Raw genomic sequence first — 8,236 nt, 5'->3', positions numbered from 1 at the left:
CCACCGGCAGCTCTCAGGAGGCTTCTCCCGGCTGCTGGAGCGGCCTCGCCGCGTCTTTGATGCGGCGAGGCCGCTCCAGCAGCCAGGAGAAGGCAGCATGGCCCCCCACAGGACTTACTGCATCGTCTGCCAGTCAGTCGATGTGGTGATTCCGTGGCCGGGCAAAGCAGCAAACGGGTTGGCTGCTTGGGGCGGGATGGACACTCGGAGGGGCCCCTCCGAGTTTTTATCCCAGACAGGGCCCGCCCTAACTCCTCCCACACAGTTCCGCCGCGGGCAGGTTTACAGATTACAGATAGGGGGCAGCAGTAGGGATTCAGGTCTGTTATGGGAGTAGAAACTGGTAAAAATCAAAGGAGTCTTGTGTCATGGAATTTCTTCTCCTCTTGCCAATCTCTCTATGAGAGTAACTAGATTGGAGCTACTCTTTCAAAATACATTTCGGATTTGGATCTGTATTCCACATTTTGTTTTACCGGACCCTGATAGGTTGGGCATGTAGAATGAGGCCAGAAGAATAATAGATGTTTCATAAGGAACTTATCAAAATTAATAATATTAATCCATAAAATATATGGAAAAATATGAATGATACAGAGAACAGAACAAAAATACTTTATTATTCGCATTCTGTTGGGTTGCTTCATGGCTATAATGACTATTGGGGATAAGCATGAATCAGCTCACAAGCCAAAATTCGGCCCAAACTTGGTCTGGTTTGGAGTTTGCAAACTGATGCTTGGGGAAGGCACAAATATTCCTCAGACGTTTACTGGACTTGTGGCTGGTTTGGCTCATCTGTTCAAAGGTAGCCATTTAAACCTGACAGCTGAATAGTGTTCCAAAGGGGGAGAACAAAACTGAGGAGTTTATTGGCTTGCAGGCATTTAAACCTAACAGCTGAGTGGCTGTTTTTGCTCTGCTGCCTTCAAATGGGGGAAGTAAAACCAATGGCTTAAACCAGTGGTCCCCAACCTTTTTTCGGCTGGAGACCGGCAGGGCGACGACCATGCCCGCGCAGTGCGCATGCGCGGCCGAAATCGTGCACGCGCGAAAGTGCCACACATGTGCGCATGCGTGGCCGGGCCTCACATGCGCAATGCGTGGCCGGGCCACATATGTGCAATGCGCGGCGCGGCCCTGATTCCCTCTCCACCCCTCCTGCAGTAAGAAGCTTCCCGGGCCGTAAGCTTGCGGCCTGGGAAGTTTTTTACTGCGGGGGGGTGGGGAGAGGGAACCGCAGCCCGGCGCCTTGGCCTTCGCGGCCCAGCACCAGGCCGCGGACCGCAGGTTGGGGACCACTGGCTTAAACGGCTGCCAGCCATTAAAACCCTTTGGTTTCACTCCCCCTAACACAGCGGACAGGAGTGAAACTAACTAGTTAAATGGCTAGCAGGCAGTTAACCCTTCTGAGGTATCCCTGCCCGCTCACATTCTCCTTGCCCTGGCAAGCCACAACCAGAAGAAAGAAGGAACAATAGTCCTTTCCAGGTTGGTCCCCACCCCCTTTCTCCCAGTGGTGGCTTGTCACGGCCAGGAGAAAGGGGGAACTGAACTTACTGGACCGGCTTGGTTCAGGTGGGGCCCTGTGGGGTCAGCCCAATTCAGGGTTCAATTTAGCAGCCACCAAAAAACAAAATGGTTTGGGGCGTGGGTTGTACCCATCTTTAACAACTATTATTCATTTTCCCCATTCCTGATTGGTGCAGCAGTTAGGAGCGCTGACTTCTAATCTTGTGGGCTGGGTTTGATTCCCTGTTCCACCACATGCAGCCAGCTGGGTGACCTTGGGCTCACCACAACATTGATAAAGCTGTTCTGAATGGGAAGGCAATTGTAAGCCACTTTGAGACTCCTTCAGCTAGAGAAAAGCAGCATATAAGAACCAACTCTCATTCTTCTTCTTCTAAAGAAATGCTTTTATTTTCTTCTTTTAGTTTCATTATGGTTTAATAACATGAATCACTAGAATGCTGCTCAGAGCTGTAAGCCTGGCCCTAAATATTACATAGTATTCAGAAAGAAGCATAGGATCAAACTCTACATGTTTACAAGACTAAAATGCCAATGAATTAATTTCCATAAATCAGAGGCATAGTAATGCAAACAGTATGATTCCTCATTCTGGAGCTGATGTGCTAAGCTGTTATATTAATTATATCTGAACTACTGAAATCAGACAATTATGTGGGGATTCTGAGACACTTAATGCAGCAGGGCCATATTTAGATACCAACAGATGTTGCAATTGTAAATATTGCCATTCAACAGAAGTGGATAAGTCATATTTAGACCACAGTTGAGAAAATTACATAAACTCATAGTCTATCAATTCGTCCAATGTAAAAAATCTCCCAAGCCTACCATAAAAAAGATTTATTAAAAGTTTTTAGATCTGGATTGGCCCATAATATTAATTGAGCATGGGAAAAGAGATCAAATTGATATTGTGGCATTATGCACTATTGAGAGCCAGCATGGTATAGTGGTTAAATGCAGCAGATTCTAATCTGGAGAACCAGGTTTGATTCCTCCCTCCTCCACATCCAGCCAGCTGGGTGACCTTGGGCTAGTCACAGTTCTCTTGGGACTGTTCTCACAGAGCAGTTCTGTTAGAACTCTCTCAGCCTTACCTGCCTCACAAGGTGTCTGTTGTGGGAGAGGAAGGGAAGAAGATTGTAATCTGCTTTGAGATTTCTTCAGGAAGTGAAAACTGGGGTATAAAAGCCAACCTTCTTCTGCAGAAATTGCAGGAGGAATGGGATCCATGTTAGCATAAGAAGAAAAACTTAAAGTAAGGTGACCAGATTGTCCCACTTTTGGAGGCACCTGGCAAAATATACTTATGTTGCAAGTAAAAAAAAAATTACAATACTATTTTTGCGTTCTATGCATTCTATGAAACTTTTTGTTGCTCCATACAGACCAAATTTTTAATCAAGACCCCCCCCCTCCCCAATGGTGTCCCTCTTTACCAATGGTAAATCTGGTCACCTTAACTTAAAGGGTATTTAGTTTTGTGCATATTTGGTGCCATTATATTAACAGTCACTCTAGCTGGCAGGGGCTCGTGGGAATTGTAGTCCATGGACATCTGGAGGGCCACAATTTGACTACCCCTGCTCTAGAGCCTTGAATTGCTCTTCCATTGAAAATAATGGTCACAAAGTTCCACACCTCAAAATAATCATGTGGATTTGAACCCCAATACCAGACGTGAAATTATACTTTTTTTCCTTGGATCACATCCCTAATTCATAAGTTATCTATGTGCACCTAAGCATAATATCCCTTTTCTCAAAAAGGTCAGCATCTGCATTCTTTGCAAGTGTTGCAAGAGCATTAAACGTTCATGTATAGTGTACTACTTCATATGAATTGCTTGCACAACTTATTGTATTCTGAATCTCTAATTCAGTACACTAGCACCAACCAAGTGTATGTGATCAAGACATTTTGCAAGTATATTCATATAACTATTGTAATTTATCTAATTTCTAATAACTGGTACCATTCCCTGCTGTTTTATTTCTAGTCTTTTTCTCAATAGAATCTCATTGTTGTGCCAAACAGTGTAAAGGAAGGTTTTCTTTTCATAACATCTAAGTGTGCTGCTCTTGTAGAGAATTTTATCTGAAAGGAGCACTCACAACAAAGGACGGTATTTTTAAGTCTTGATGTGGCACCACAGAAAGAAAGAAAAGATTCCATCTTCTGGTATCCTTTCCTGCTTGATAAAATGAAATTCCATACTATACAGATCTTAAGCAATGAATTCATGAACTAATGAACAAGAATGGTAAAATACAGATATTCTTTCCATTCACCTGGACATAAGAATGACCTTGTAGGTTGATTTCCGTATTACTTTTTACATGAGAGTTGATAGTTGTGTACAAGGTGTTGACTTAATAACAAGGGGGGAAATTACCATTTATTATTTTTGTGCGGATACTTTGTGTTGTGGGCTGGTGATTTGTATGCTTCTCTGCACATGACATAATACAGTGGCATGGCGATTCCAGCAAACATCCTTATAAAGGTAAAGATAAAGGTATCCCCTGTGCAAGCACCGGGTCATGTCTGACCTTTGGGGTGACGCCCTCTAGCGTTTTCATGGCAGACTCAATACGGGGTGGTTTGCCAGTGCCTTCCCCAGTCATTACCGTTTACCCCCCAGCAAGCTGGGTACTCATTTTACTGACCTCGGAAGGATGGAAAGCTGAGTCAACCTTGAGCCGGCTGCTGGGATCGAACTCCCAGCCTCATGGGCAGAGCTTTCAGACTGCATGTCTGCTGCCTTACCACTCTGCGCCACAAGAGGCTCGTACAAACATCCTTATACACAAACACAATTCTATCAGCTTTATATATTTATTAACTAATTTTTCAGAGTTCATATATTGATCTTTATGGTACAATTTTGTTAGGGTGGCCCATTTTGAATAATAGTGTATTTGGACTAGTATCCAGGAGATGCAGGTTTGAATTCCTACTCTGCCATGGAAGCTTGCTGGATGACCTTGGCTTGATCACTATCTCTCAACCTAAATGACTCCACAGGTAGTTTATTATGAGGATAAAACAGAAGAGAGGGAATGATGTAAACTACTTTGGGACCCATTGGGGAGAAATATAAGGTATAAATGAAACAAGTAAATACGTTTTTGAACCTGCTAGATATAAATATTTTAATAAAACAAATTATTACCTCTGCAATTAAAAACCCCACAAATAATATTTTATCCAGCCTATCTCCCACTTTAAAGACACCTGGATATATATGGGTAGTCATGTTGGTCTGACAGAACAAATTTGGGTCTGGTAGCACCTTTAAGACCAACGAAGTTTTAATCAAGATATGGAGCTTTTGTGTGCACGCACCCTTCCTCTGATACAGATGGCATTTGTATCTGAAGAAGTGTACATGCACACGAAAGTTCATACCATGAATAAAACTTTGTTGGTCAAAGGAGCTACTAGACTCAACATTTGTCCTGAATATGTGAGGTATAGGCAAGAAGTGTCATTGTCAGTCTGACTTCTCTTCAGGACATCATAATGGGGCTAAATCTAACTGGCTACTGATGTATTGGTAGATCTTAAAAATTCAACAATTACTGTTTGTACCTGATTATTGGTTGCCTTGAGTCATGCAGCAAGAATAAGCCCTAAAAATACCTCAGCCTATCTTTTTTCAGATATTATATTTTAACCTTTAAAGGACATGGAGTTTTAAATATATATATTCTGTGAGCTTGTCTTTGAACGGTTGGATACATCCAAGTGACTGTACTGGAAGCACCTTCATCTTTATCAGGACACATTATACAACAATGAAAAATGTGAATAGTTGGGAGAGGAAGATAAAAGTGGAATGCTAAGAATGTTGGAAACAGCAGGTATCTAAAAGAAGCAACATGCTTCAGTTTACAAACTGTAACCAGCCATGACCAATAAGGCATCCATGCAGTAATGACACCAACATGCTCTCGACAATTTCTACTATGAGCATGAAAAGTGATATTTCAGAATGTTCTTTCCATCCCTTATATCAGGCAGAGTTCATATATTTAGATCTATACATCAGTTTGTCTTGAAAGATATTCCTTTTAATTTTTAAAATGTAACATTAAAACATGCATCATATGATTTTTGATTTGAAGACTAACTCCATCAATCCTGATCACTGTTTAAACTGGGGTGGGAGCGACAGGAGTTGCCCATTACCCAGATTCTCTGCTCCAAATTCACTCTTAATCATAAATGTCTTTACTTACACATATCACCAGCCCTGATTCATAGGCAGTTCAAGCTACAGCTGTATTGTTAACATATCTTCAGAACAGCTAATGATTTCTGAATTCACTAACTTGCTATCCCAGAAAGTAGCAACTATGGTCTAGCTCAGCCTTTCTCAACCGTTGTACCATTAAGAAACACCTGAAACATTCTTCAGGCTTCAAGAAACCTCAGAAAGCCAGACCTTCTTGCCATGCCCTTGGAAGTCATGTATCACCAGAAGTGACATCACCCAGACACTCCCGTAGATGTGACATCACTAGGCCACTCCCACAGCACAGGTAATGACAGCACAGGAATGTTTTCAGATTTTCAGGCCCTATTCCACTGTGTCCTACCAGGCATGTGGGCACCAGTGGCCTGGAAAATGCCACCCACCTAATTTTTCTGAACATCTAGAGGGCCTTTTCTTCACGTCTCTTGGATCAACTGCTTGCCACCACCTGACCTCTGTACAAATTGCCAGAGTTCCCAGCTTCCTTTCCTTGTTCTGAGGCCTCATTTCTGTGTTTCCTGCTATCCAGCATTCCTTTAATTGTGCAGCACTGGGGGAGCAGCCACTTGTCAATTGACCGTCCTTCCCCTTCCTCCAGATGCTCCTTTTAAAACAAGAGACCCGGAGTGATGGAAGTCTGATGTAGTACCATATCATACCACATAAAAAGCACTGGGTCTTTCTGACAATGTGACAAGCTTCTGATTGGCCCTCACTGGGGGACATGCCCCACTCTCCCAATGAGGGACAATCAGAGGCTCTTCCCCACTCCTCCTCTTCCTCCTCCTCCTCCTCTGTGTTGCATCCTGGCACTTGTGATGAGGAGAAAGAGCCATCAAAAGTTAAGCATGGAGTTGTGGGCAGCCATCCAGACACACTCCACCCCAGACTACTATAGCCACCCACTCTCCCCAGCATCTTGCATGCCAGAAGGGTGGTAAAGGTCTTCTGAGTGTGCTCTACAGCAGCCATACCACTCTCCCAGTCTCCTGGCAGCCAGGAGGGTATGCTCTGTGGTGGCCATGCCGATCTCCCTGCTTCCTGGCCAAGAGGAAGGCTGTCCAAATGTACTCTGTGGTAGCTGTGTCATTTTCCCAGGCCTCCTGGCCACCAGGAGAGATAGTGGGGCAATCTGGGACCCCACCGCCACACTGGTCCGGGCAGCCCGCTTTGTTGTCAGGCCTGGTGACCACAAACCTTTCCACGCTCCCTCGCCCTTTCTGCAGCCCATTTTTATATTGAGCTTAGGATCCAAAAGAAAAGGATAATACACGGTTCTGTCCCTCCCTCCTTACATGCCCTAGTGACATAAGAAAGTTGTCTTAAAAGGTTATAGTTATTCTAAAGTGTTCCCAATACCTTGAAACCTCTACTCAGGTATGCAGGCCAGCCCATGAGAATGTCCACCTCTTACAGACCTCAGGAAGGACTTCTATCCACTTTGATGGAATCAGCACAAAAGAGACCCAGGATCTGTATCATTTCTTTTTCTCCTCCTTCTGACCAGATCAGGCCAGGTCAAAGAATCTTTTCCTGAAGTTTCCAGGAATTTTTTCCTAAAATCTTTCTGCTATCTGTCCTCCAAATCTCTATTCCTTGCTAGGCATTTCCTTTCTAACTGGAGGGATATGTGGGCGTGACAACCATCTCATTGTATCTGCCAGGCATGCCATGTGCATATCTAAAGACTTGGTGGGAGAAGCTGGCAAGGAACTGACTCCCCCACCCACTTGTAGTCTATCAAGAGAAAGAAAACTTGTTTAGAACTCAAGGTGAACATTTTGCTTAATTCAAACCTCCAAAGAAAAACTATTTCTCCACAGTCACAATGAAAGTTTATCTTTAAAAATGTAAATCAGACAAGCTCTGGGAAAACCATCCATCAATACCAAAAATCATGACCAACTGCTGCGTCAGGGTGAGTTAATTCCTGTTTCACAACCAACTGATAACAAAAACAAGATATACCATAACAGTTAATGCCAGAAAGTTAGATTCCAGAGCAAGATAGTGTATAACAGCTATGAGACAAAACCAATGGAAGGCAGGGAGAAAACCCAAGTCTGTTTCTGGGCTTCCCCCTTTAATGGATCAGAGTAGGAAAATTCCCAATTCAGTGCCCCACCAGCAGCCAGCCAGATGCAAGGCTAGGGCAGTCAGGATAGCATTGTAGCCAGCATCTGAGCCCATGATATGGCAGCTTCACACCTCCCTGTCTAAAGTATCCATTTTCTCCTTACCTCAAACACAAAAAAACCTCTTCTGAAAGCAGGACTATGCTTCATTGAGAAGATGGGAGCGAAAGAGCAACTTTGAAGAGTTGTTTGTTTATTACATTTATATACTGCCCTCTCTTGCAGCTCAGGGTAGTTTACAGAGAACATAAAAACCCTGTGGCAAATACAGTATCAGTAACTGCATCATCAATAATAACAACAC

Source organism: Paroedura picta, chromosome 8 (assembly GCF_049243985.1).
Source record: "Paroedura picta isolate Pp20150507F chromosome 8, Ppicta_v3.0, whole genome shotgun sequence".
NCBI classification, from domain to species: domain Eukaryota; kingdom Metazoa; phylum Chordata; class Lepidosauria; order Squamata; family Gekkonidae; genus Paroedura; species Paroedura picta.
This window is presented reverse-complemented; position numbering follows the sequence as displayed.